Source organism: Myotis myotis, unplaced genomic scaffold (genome assembly GCF_014108235.1).
Source record: "Myotis myotis isolate mMyoMyo1 unplaced genomic scaffold, mMyoMyo1.p scaffold_m19_p_3, whole genome shotgun sequence".
NCBI lineage: Eukaryota > Metazoa > Chordata > Mammalia > Chiroptera > Vespertilionidae > Myotis > Myotis myotis.
In genome coordinates, this window is record NW_023416335.1 from 37,810,248 (window position 1) to 37,822,695 (window position 12,448).

The window sequence follows — 12,448 nt, forward strand, 5'->3', positions numbered from 1 at the left end:
TGAAACATAGTTACAAATATAGAAGCTAAACAAAACCCCAGAAACCTGCTTTCAGCAAGCCGGGATCTCAGAGCTGGAGTTGATACAGAGTTTTGATTATAGAACCGAAACAAACCAGATACCTTCTTTCAGCAGTGGAGGCCTAAGAGCTGGAGCCTCAGAGCTAAAGCTGGCCCAGAATAAAAAAGAAAAAAAAAGAAAAAAAGGAGTGGTTGGGAGCTTCAGTCACCCACCAGCCTGAAAACAGCCCTCAGCCCCTCACCCAGGCTGGCCAGGCACCCCAGTGGGGACCCCCACCCTGATCCAGGACACCCTTCAGGGCAAATCAGTCAGCCCCACCCATGCACCAGGCCTCTATCCTATATAGTAAAAGGGTAATATGCCTCCCAGCACCGGGATCAGTGGAGCTGCGAGGCCTCCCTGCACCGGGATCAGCGTGACAGGGGGCCCCGTCCAAACCCCCTGATCGCCCTGCGGCTCTGTGTGTGACAGGGTGCGGTGCCCCAACCCCCCCACCTCACGGGCCCTGCTCTGTGTGTGATGGAGTAGAGCCATAACCTCCCCATTGGCCCTGCCCTGAGTGTGACAGTGGCGGCGCCCCAACCCCCTGATTGGCCCTGCTCTGTGGGTGATAGAGGGCGGCGCCCCAACCCCCTGATCCGCCCTGCTCTGTGGGTAACAGGGGTGGCGCCGCAACCTCCCCATCGACCCTGCCTTGAGTGTGACAGGGGGCGGTGCCCCAACTCCCCAATCGGCCCTACCCTGAGCGTGACTGAGGGTGGCATCGCAACCTCCAAATCCACCCTGCTCTGTGCATGACAGGGGGTGGCGCCCCAACTCCCCAATCGGCCCTGCTCTGAGCCCGACCAGGGGCTGCACCTAGGGATTGGGCCTGCCCTCTGCCACCCGGGAGCAGGCCTAAGCCAGCAGGTCGTTATCTCCCGAGGGGTCCCAGACTGTAAGAGGGCACAGGCTGGGCTGAGGGACCCCCTCCTCCCCCCCCCCCTTGAGTGCACAAATTTTTGTGCACCGGGCCTCTAGTTAATTAATAATTTTAAAAAAGAAAAAAAATACAAAATGGTAAATACAAAACTAGATTCAGAGTCTTGGGTGGTGAGTGAGCTTGAACTTCACCCTAGAGCAGCCGTGGGCAAACTACGGCCTGGGGGCTGGATCCGGCCCTTTTGAAATGAATAAAACTAAAAAAAAAAAGACTGTACCCTTTTATGTAATGATGTTTACTTTGAATTTATATTAGTTCACACAAACACTCCATCCATGCTTTTGTTCCGGCCCTCCGATCCAGTTTAAGAACCCATTGTGGCCCTCGAGTCAAAAAGTTTCCCCACCCCTGCCCTAGAGCTTGAACTTCGTCCACCTGCAGTGCATCGTGATAAATAACAGTGCAGCTCCTGGCCTGGGGCGGGGGGTGGGATGGGGTGGTGGTGGGGGTCTGTGCTGCTTCTCCTGGAAGAGAGCATTTTCACAGTAATAGTTGGCGCCACCAAAAGAACTGTCGGCTGAGCAATTATTTAGATGACATTTCAAATCTAGGGAAGCAGAATGTTCTAATGAGCACACATACTCCTCCTTCCAAACCAAAATTAGTAAAAACGTAGAGTTAACATTTACAAAAATGACAAGGTTTTCTTGAAAAGCTCGGAAAGCAGGGGGAGGACACACACCAAGCTACTGGCCCGGATGCCTCGGGGTCGGGGGGCGAAGGGACTCTTTTAACTGTGGCTTGAGAAGTTGGACGCGTGTGCCATGGGAAAGCGTCCGCACGGCTGGTGTGATTAATCGGGAACCGCGTTGGGGGAGGAAGAAAGTCGGAGGAACAGGCCCTCGGTTTCATTGGTGCAGGTCGGCAAGTCCGATCCCCTTTCAGCAGTTCCCAACCTGTGGGTCGCGAGCAATGAAAATACATCCTGCATATCAGATATTTACATTACGATTCGTAACAGTAGCAACATTACAGTTATGAAGTAGCAACGAAAATAATTTTATGGTTGGGGGTCACCACAACATGAGGAACTGTATGAAAGGGTCACGGCATTAGGAAGGTTGAGAACCACTGCTTAGGTCATGTTTACATGAGACACGACAAAGCTTCCGTTGCACCTTCCTGAGTCTAAAGCAATGTACAGAGAGCGGTTTGACTTGGGCGATTCTGCATTTAGTAGTAAAATAGAACATGCACCTCTCGGCCCAAGCGCGGGGAGCACCAGGGCCAGTGAGATGTCTGCCTTGCGCAGGCCCCAGCCTGCCCTGCTCCTTCTCACAGTGGACTCTTCCCCCTGGCCAGCCCCCGGCTCTCCTTCCCATCCCCGACCCTCAGACTTCAGATGGGGCCCTCTGTGAAGTCGCCCTCAGCCTCTGTCCCAGCGTGACCCTCTCTGTTCCTGGAGACCTGGCTCTTGCATCTTGTCATTTCTGACTGTGTTTTGGGCACTCGACTCTCTTCCTACTGGAGCTTTACACTATGCTCTCTCTCGAGGGGCCTGTCTCAGGTGGCACCCAGATTGGAAGTTCCTGAGAAATGTGTGTGCTGAGCCCTCCTCTCTGCCCTGTGCTGAGGGTTAGTGCTCAGCCCATGCTCACTGGTGTGGGTGGGTGAGGATAATTCCTCTGCTGCAGTGTGATACATTGCACGCCATCAAAAGTCCTTGGGGCTTATGTTGAAGTTCTGGGCACGCCTTTCCTCCGTCCTGCCCTTAGCTCTGGCTCCACGGGGCTGGGAGCCGGCAGGACGCTGGGCTCCAGGTTTACCTGCAGACACGTGACTATTGGTGTCCGTGGCCAGACAGGTCTCAGCATTGCACACCAGTCCTGGGGATGCGCTGGTCAGCGCCACCGTGGAGGCACTTCCGGCCTGCGGGAGGTGAAGAGTCAGAGAGAGACTCAGAGAACTTGGAACTCAGCTGGAAGGTGCCTCTGCACCCTATGTCTGCTTCTCTGAGTGAATCTCATAGGTGCCCACCTGGCTGGGGTTCAAAGCTCACACTCCAACCCAGTTTGCACCAACCCAGCACTTGTCAAAGGACATGGAAGGGGCAAGAAGGGGCCTGGCCAGCCTGCCCAGTGAGGGGGTGTGACAACGAGATGGCTTCATCACCTGGAGGCCCCTCCTGGGAGAGGGGCCAGGCAAGCAGGTCTGTCCAACTCCGGACCTTACAAATCCTTCCCGACTGTTCTCCCAGGCGTTTCTCACACCTGCCCACCCTGCATGCCGGGCTTCTTAGCTCCACAGCAGCTGGGGGCCAGTTTGTTAAGACATAGGGAAGCAGGAAGAAGGAAGTCATATCCGATGGCATTTGGGTACAAGAGGATGTGGAAAGAGGACCCAGGTCATGAGATCCAGCAGGAAGTGGCCACAGTGGGTGGGAGAGAGAGCGGAGCCCATATGCACAGGTTTGCAGCTGGTTGTGGATGGATGTGAATGGCTTTCTTTTCAGACGAGGTGACGGTGGGTGCGATTTACAAAGATCAGGGAAATCTGAGTTCTGAGGATTAAGCTAGCCGGGAATTCTCCAGGCTGGGCTCTGAGTACAGAATCTGAGCTCAGAGAACCAGAGGGAGAGCCCTGCAGAGGAGTCACCCCGCCCCCCAACCGCCCCCACTTTGAGCTTCACTTTCCTCATCTATAAAAATGGGGACTGTAGCCCGGCCGGTGTGGCTCCGTGGTTGAGTGTTGACCCACGAACCAGGAGGTCATGGTTGGATTCCTGGTTGGGGCACATGCCTGGGTTGCTGGCTCCATCCCCTGTGTGGTGTGTGCAGGAGGCAGCTAATTGACGTTTTTCATCATTGATCTTTCTCATCATGGATGTTTCTATTTTTCTCCCTCTCCCTTTTTCTCTCTGAAATCAATAAAAACTGATTTTTTAAAAATGGAGACTATCCTATCTACCACATGGGGTTATTGTGGGAGTCCATGAACCAATACAAGTATACATCATTTAAAACGGAAGAGATCATTTAAAAAGACAACTGCTTGCGGCCACTAAGTTTTCCAAATGGGCTTGCATGACTCGAGTCAGTGGGGATGTACATCTACTCCTGGGGCCAGAAGGTCCCAGCCCAGGCCACACGTGCCCCTTAAGCCGTGGTTATCAAAGTGTGGGCCTCGGGCCAGCACCATCGGCACCACCAGGGGACTTGTTAGAAATGCACATTCCTGGGCGACACTCTAGACCAGTGGTTCTCAACCTTCTGGCCCTTTAAATACAGTTCCTCATGTTGTGACCCAACCATAGAATTATTTTCGTTGCTACTTCATCACTGTCACGTTGCTACTGTTATGAATCGTCATGTAAATATCTGATATGCAGGATGGTCTTAGGCGACCCCTGTGAAAGGGTCGTTCGACTGCCAAAGGGGTCGCGACCCACAGGTTGAGAACCGCTGCTCTAGACCTTTTGCCGCAATGGCCTGGGGGGGTGTGGCCCAACGCTGTGTTTCGACAAGGTTTTGGGGTAATCTGGTCGCATGCTCCAGTGTGAGAACCACTGGCCCTCCTTGGATGCCCGTGCCAGCATCTGATCTCTTGCCCACGGTATAAGTTTTCGAGGGTTGTTGTGGTTGATAGATCCTCCCTTCCCCCAACTGGTGGGCAGAGTAACAGTAAACATGATGTAACCTGCAGCCCGGAAATACCTGAGTGCCTAACCATGTACCTTATATGGACTATACATTAAGCCACCAATCAGCACCTGCCAAATATCCTAAGCCCTTGTTCCTAAGTACCTGAGTGCCTAACCATGTACCTTATATGGACCATACATTAAGCCACCAATCAGCACCTGCCAAATACCCTAAGACCTTGTTCCTAAGTACCTGAGTGCCTAACCATATACCTTATGTGGACCATACATTAAGCCACCAATCAGCACCTGCCAAATACCCTAAGCCCTTGTTCTTAAGTACCTGAGTGCCTAACCATGTACCTTATATGGACCATACATTAAGCCACCAATCAGCGCACGCCGAGTACCCTAAGCCCCCATTCCTTCCCATTCCTCCCCTTGAAAGGAGTGCTCACCTCTGCATGGGTTGCTGCTCTCCCCTTCCGAGTCAGCCCAGCAGGTCTTTCTCCTAATAAAGCCTGTAATACCTGGTTTTCAGCTCCCGACTGATCTTTCATTCTGGTGCCGAAACCCGGAAGGGGCAAACAGAACGGGACGATTCCTGGACCATATCCTGAGCATTTCAGGGAAGCAGTGCACAGCAGAAGCTCGTCGACCTAGGCTCACTTCCTGACTTTGCTCCATGGTGCAGTTCTGGGTTGATTGGCCTGTCCCGGGCCCCTCTCGAATCCTGCCGAACCAGGACCTGTGGAGATCTCTTCACCTCCCGCCTTCTGTTAGGCCTTCGGATTCAACTTAACCCCCCTCTTTTTTTTTCTAGCTCCCTGTGACCTGGAGGGGCATTAGGGTCTCAGAATTTGCCGTCTACTCGGCTACTCGTATTACGAAAGCCCAGGCACCTGGCCGGGAATACTCTTCTACTCCACGGGAAAAGTGTCTCGGGGTGACGATCTCTGAACCTTTTCTTGGCTCGCTGTCTCCACAGGTTGGGTGAGGGAGCAGGAGGATGCTCCTATTCCTTCTCCAACTTCCGATAGCCCTTCCCTCCAGTCATGGGGACCTCTCGATCCAAACCCCTCAAAACACACCCTTAGGGTGTCTCCTCGCCTATCTCTCAAATCTTGGTCTTTCTGGCTACATCAAACCAAAGAAGCTCATTTTTCTGTAACACTGCCTGGCCACAATATAAACTCGATAATAGCTCTAAGTGGCCCGAGAATGGCACTTTCAATTTCAACATCCTCAGGAACCTAGATAATTTCTGCCACTGGACAGGGAAGGCCTCAGAGATCCCTTACGTACAGGCTTTCTTTTCCCTCCGCTCTTGCCCCTCGCTTTACTCCTCATGTTCCACAGATCAGCTCCTCCTCGCAAAGTCCCCTTCGCCCCCTCAGACTGATCCTCAGCCCCTTTCTCTGTCTTCTGACACTTTCGACCCAGTCAATCATTCCTCTCCACCTCTCCCACCAACCTCCTGCTTTATACATCTTCTCCCTCACCTGCAGTAGATTCCCAAAACCCAGACCCTCTTAACCAGCAACCACCTTCTCCCCAGTCCCTGAGAGCCCAGATCCTGAGAACATGAGCTCCAAAACAGCCTTTCCCATCTAACACTCACTCTCAGGCCACCCAAAGACTGCCTTCCTCAACAGCCTCTTCCATTCCCGCATCCATTCTACCCCTGAGGGAGGCAGCAGGAGCTGAGGGCAGAGTCTGAGTCCGTGTCCCATTCTCTATGCCCAGCCTCACACAGATTGAGAAGCATCTCAGGTTTTTTTTCCACTAACCCAACCACCTTTACTAAGGAGCCTGCCCCAGTCCTATGACCTGACTTGGCATGACATCTATGTCCCCTTGTCCTCCTCTATAGAAATTTACCACCTTAGACCCCACCACCCCAGAGGGAACCCTTCTTCTAAACACCCATTTTATATTCCAATCAGCCCCCGACATACACTGTAAACTTTGAGAAATAGATACAGGTCCACAAACCCCTCAAAAAGACCTCGTTAACCTGATCTTCAAGGTCTTTAATAATAGAGATGCAAATCCAAAAACAAAGGTGAGATCAGGCCAGGCTGAGGCCCAGAAGGAGGCCTTCCAGCTCCTAGCCACCCCTCCCATGAACCCCAAACACAGTGCTGGTCCTCCAATTGCAGGTAAGTCAGGGGCCAAGCCTCCTCAGGGCCCCATGCTTCAAATGCAGCAAGGAAAGGCACTGAGCCAAGTCCTGCTCAAACCCGAGACCCCTGCCTGGGCCCTGCCCAAGGTGCGGAAGGGAAGGCAACTGGAAATCAGACTGTATGTAGTCTTGCCCCTTCGGTTCAGGCCTCAGCCAGTCCAGCATGGCTGCCCTCTGGATCCGGTTTGGAGCTCCCAGACCTTCTGGGACTGGCCACTGAAGAAGCTGCCCAGGCCCTGACAGGGCCCCACAGACTTACATCACCAGGACAAAGCCTTGGGTAACGACTGTAGTGGCAGGTAAGCCGATCTCCTTTTTAATTGACACTGGGGCCACTTATTCTGCCCTCCCTGAATTCGCTGGGACCCTTGTCCACTCCTCAGTCTCTATTATGGGGGTTGACGGATTAGTCTCACAGCCATTAACCACCTCACCTCTACACTGCATCTTACTAAGTTCCCCCATTCCCTCTTCTCTCATTCTACCTCGGTGCCCGGCCAGGGCTACCATGCATCCCCTCATAAAGCCCAGTCGTCCCAAACCACAGTCAGCTACCTCAGTTTCACTCTCTCACCCCACAAGGCCGAGCCATTCCTGGGACTGTAAATGCCTTATCTCCTTATCTCCTCCATGACTGTCCCCTCCTCTGAATAAGAGGTTTTCTTCTTTCTCGGGCTCACTGGGTATCTCGCCTCCAGGTTCACAACTTTAGTTTTCTTGCAAAGCTCCTCCATGACATGACATGGCGAAGGGGCCTCCTCACTGTGCCTTTAGATCCCAAGGCCAATATTCTTACCCCTTTAATGCTCTGAAAACTGCTCTGACCTCAACGCCTTCTCAACCCCCCCCCCCCCCCCCGCCCCCCGGCCCCCCCCCCCCCCCCCCCCCCCCCAAACCCTTCCCAAAGAACAACTTTCTTGACTGCACAGGCTTACTTAACAGTCCAGCTATTATCAGAAACTGAGCTCATTATCTCACCAGCCTTAGCATGTTATCTCTAGGGAAAAATGCAGCATTTTCGAATCCAAGTGGCTAGAGGCTTGGGAACAGGCTGCGGGGCCTGCTCCCTCCTCCCTCTGCCTTTTCTCCAGCCTCATGTGCCTATACATAACTTTCCAAAGTCTTTATTAACTTAAAGACTTTGGAGCATTGCTGGGTTAAATGATAAACATCTAAATACCTTAAAATAGCATACAATACTGAAACATTGACTGCTAGACATGTTTTAATTCGCCTGCTCTTAGTTTTTATTACAGAAGGTCTCTTGTACTTCGTTGAATGTGTATTTTCTGAGTGCAGTGTCTTACTTCTTATCCAACCATCCAGGTCCCTGGCTTTCACTGCTCCTTTCCTTCCCTTTCTCTTTTCCCTTGGATAACAGCCCATTCTAACGTTCCCTCCCACTTTCACTGCAATACAGTCTCAACCACTCCTCTGTCACCCCTTATTGGTATCGCCATGGTGACTACCCTCTCAGCTTGGAGTGTGGAACTGGGAAAAGGAATCTCATACCCTTTAGTCCACCTCTTCTCCTTACACCTTTCAGCCTGTCTCCATGATCAGGGATTTTTCTTCCTCTGTGGGGAAAACACACACAGCTGTCTCCCCATCAGCTGGACCGGAACCGGTACTCTCGTCTATCTCTCACCCACGACATCATCCCCCGCTTTGGCTTTCCGATGTCTCTTCAATCTGATAATGGCCCCACTTTCGTCTCTCAGATAACACAGCTGGTCTCTCAAATGCTAACCATCAAATGGAACCTCCACACCCCCTACCACCCTCAGTCTTCGGGTAAAGTAGAAAAGGCCGATCATCTCTTAAAAACACATCTAACCAAGCTATCCCTAGAGCTCCATATGCTTTAGACTGAACTACTCCCCCTGGCACTAATGAGACTGGAGGCCGTGCCACAACAACCACTACTTCTAAGCCCCTTCGAGATCATGTATGGGCAGCCTTTTGTCCTCAAAACCCCGGAGGACAATTCCCCTTCCCTGGGAGACTACTTCCCTGCTTTTGCCCATATGAGGCCACTCTTACAACAACACCCTGATAATCTTCTCCCCGCCCCTTTCCTACAACTTCTACTCATCTCTCAGTCCTCCCTGGGGACTTGGTCTATGTCAAGAAAAAGGGAAAAACATCCTTAACACCCACATGGGAAGGGACTTTCCCAGTCATACTATCTACCCCTACGGCAGCAAAGGTACAAGGAATACACCACTGGTATCATCTCTCACACATTCGGCCATACACACCTCTACACAAAACACTACCTTCCTACACTTCTACCCCCACAGGACCCACCTCTCTCAGGCTCACCAATGTCTCCCCACCATCCCCGAAGAAGACTCAGTGGCACAGTCCAGGACCTGATGAGTCCTCACCACAAATATCTATGTATGAAATACCGCCAGAAGGGGGACTGTGACGATGTAGGGGAGATATAGGTGAGGTATTTGCAAACCTCAATGCACCCTATACAACATCTCTCTCTTTAATATGGAAAACACTACCTGTTTAGCAAATACCTCTCAAACCACTACCTCAACTACTCCTGCACCTTACTACTGTGCACAATCTATAAATTTACCCCCTCCCTTAGCCTGCCCTCCACTGGGTATTTTTCTCCTCTGTGGGACTACAGCCTGCACCTGTGTCCCCCAGGACCTGTCACACTCGCTCTGCCTTTATGTCTTCCTAACCCCCAACCTTTCTATCAGAACAGAGGGAGAGCTCGAATCCTCTCTTGGTCTTCTCCGGCCTCGCCACAAAAGGGCGGCCCTTGTTCCCCTCTTCGTGGGTACGGGAGTCCTCACTGCAGTAGGGACAGGAGTAGGAGGCATTTCCTCCTACGTTCATTTCTACCACAAATTGTCTGTTGAATTTTCGGAAGATATCTCCATCATTAGCAATTCCCGTGAATCCCTGCAAAGGCAGGTAGACTCCTTAGCAGCGGTAGCCCTACATAACCGGCGCACTTTAGATCTCTTGACAGCAGAAAAAGGGGGTAGTTGTGTCTTTCTTGGGGAAGAATGCTGCTACTTTGTTAATGGATCAGGAATTGTCAAAGATCACATTAAATCCCTCTGGGACCGGATTGACCAAAGATGATGTAACCAGCAAGAAGGGAGGTATGTCATTTTTGGCTCACTTGCCCCATGGCTCCTCCCATTATTAGGCCCACTGGCATCTATTCTTTTACTTTTGCTCTTTGGTCCCTGTCTCATGCGCTGTTTCACTAGTTTTTTGCAGAACAGAATGCAGGCGTTTGCCAACCAGAAGGTGGGAGAGATCTGTCTGGCTTTGAATTCAGAACCTAGAGACACCTATGTCACCAGAATCTTTGAGACCCCGGGTAGATGCCTCTGACAACGCCCCCTCTCAGCAGGAAGCAGCTGTGGAAGACAAACCTTCACCCCCTGACCTTGCTGGGACTCTCAATTGTTTTTTTACTATTACCAAAAGCATGGAATAATAGATCCTCCCTTCCCCCAACTGGTGGGCGGAGTAACGGTAAACATGATGTAACCTGCAGCCCAGAAATACCTGAGTGCCTAACCATGTACCTTATATGGACTATACATTAGGCCACCAATCAGCACCTGCCAAATACCCTAAGCCCTTGTTCCTAAGTACCTGAGTGTCTAACCATGTACCTTATATGGACCATACATTAAGCCACCAATCAGCGCACGCCGAGTACCCTAAGCCCCCATTCCTTCCCATTCCTCCCCTCAAAAGGAGTGCTCACCTCTGCACGGGTTGCTGCTCTCCCCTTGCGAGACAGCCCGGAGGTCTTTTTCCTAATAAAGCCTGTAATACCTGGTTTTCGGCTCCCAACTGATCTTTCAGTGATGAAATACCACAAACTGTGTGGCTCAAAACAACAAAAAACTTATTCCCTCACAGTTCCAGAGGCTGAGAGTCCAATATCCAAGTGTGAGCATGGCTGGCTCCCTCAGAGGCTGGGAGGGGGAGGGTGGGAGGGGGTGTCTGCCCCAGGCCTCTCCCAGCGTCTGTCCGGGGCTTTGTGACAATCATTGGAGTTCCTTGGCTCCGGGGTGCCTCACCCGGCTCTGCCTTCATCTTCATCGGCGTTCTCCGTGTCTGTCTTTCTACAAGGACGCCAGCCATCTTGGATAGGTCCACCCTAATGCCCTCATCTTAACTTCATTAAACTTCATTATACCCGCAAACACCCTATTTCCAATCCAGGGCATATGTGCAGGTACTGGGGGTTATGACTTCATCCTACATTTTGGGAGGACAAAATTCAACTCATAATACCGACCCGTTTCTGAGCACCCCTCCTTCCAGACACTCTTCTTGGAGTCTCAGGCCATCCCTGACCTCCCCAGCCCTAGCCCCCACCCTGCCTCAGGAACCCCCCCCCCCCCCCCCCGCCCCCTGCCCGCCCCGAAGGCGAGGCTTGGAAGAGGGAGTGAGAGGGGTCGGCTTTAAACACTAGTTGGTTAAAAAAACAACAAACAAAGTTTAAATGTCACGGTCTGTTTTTCAGATCCTATCAAAATAACCCCATGCCACCATGGAGACACCACCAAAGGGTGTCCTCACCCTCCCTGTGGGGGCTCCATCCAGTGGGAAGTCCTGTCCAGAGGGAAGTCTGAGGGCCCAGGGCAGCCCTGTGGTCAGGACTCTGTACTGAGGGCCTGAGTCCCACCCTGGGGGTGGACAAAGGGTGCCCCACCCACAGAGGCATCCGGGGGATTCTGCCATTGGGTGGAGGGTCTCATGATGACTTCTAAGAATCTTAATCACTTGACATTTGAAGGGGGAAGAACAGAGAGTTTCATAAGTCAAGTTCGTAGATACCCAAATGTTCCTACGGCTCTCGGCTTTCTTCAGAAAGCCCGTTTCCATCGAGAATCACCACTTCTCCCGCATCGCCGCACACCACAAGCTAACCACTGTCCAGCTTTCTCTGCAGTTTTCTTTCTCACTTCACTCAGTGCCTGTGTAGGGGACAGAGGCTGAGAAGTTCCTCTGGCCTCGGTGGGACCCGGCCTGGGGTGCCCGGGTCAGATCGCACGGAGGCAACGCGGCTCTCTCATGCCCAGGTGCCCTGCTTCCTCCTGGTTGGAATCTTTTTCTAACGCCAACAGGGCTCAGACACTTTGATTCCAAGGAGCCCTGGCCGGCGTAGGCTCTGTCGCCGTTAGTAGCTCTGCAGTGGCGCAGGCAGGGGGGTGGCAATGCCTGATACATCTGTTCCCTCTGGCAGGTTGCGCCTGAGGTGTAACGCGCTGAGGCAGGTACGCTGCAGAAGTTTAGTCTGAGTAAACACTCACCAGCTCAATCCATACGCGTGAAGGGCTGCTGCCCCTAAAACCGGGAGGCTAAGAGAGACGGAGGTTGTCTCACACTCGCTGCCTCCCCAGGGGCTGCCTTAGCCACCGGCCCCCTTTCTGCCCCAGCATCGTCACCATGGTGGAGCAGTGTGTCACTTTGTCAGCAGTAGTTCCTTAATTCCATCCCCACGGGATTTGTTAGGGGATGAGTTGTGTCTCCCCAAAGTTCATCTGGTCCTAACCTGAGTAGGTCTGAATGTGACCATAGAGGGACTTTAAAATGAGGTCCTTAGGGTAGGGCTGGTATCCCTGTCAAAGGAGGACTCTAGGACACAAGGACACAGGCAAGACCACGTGGAGACAGA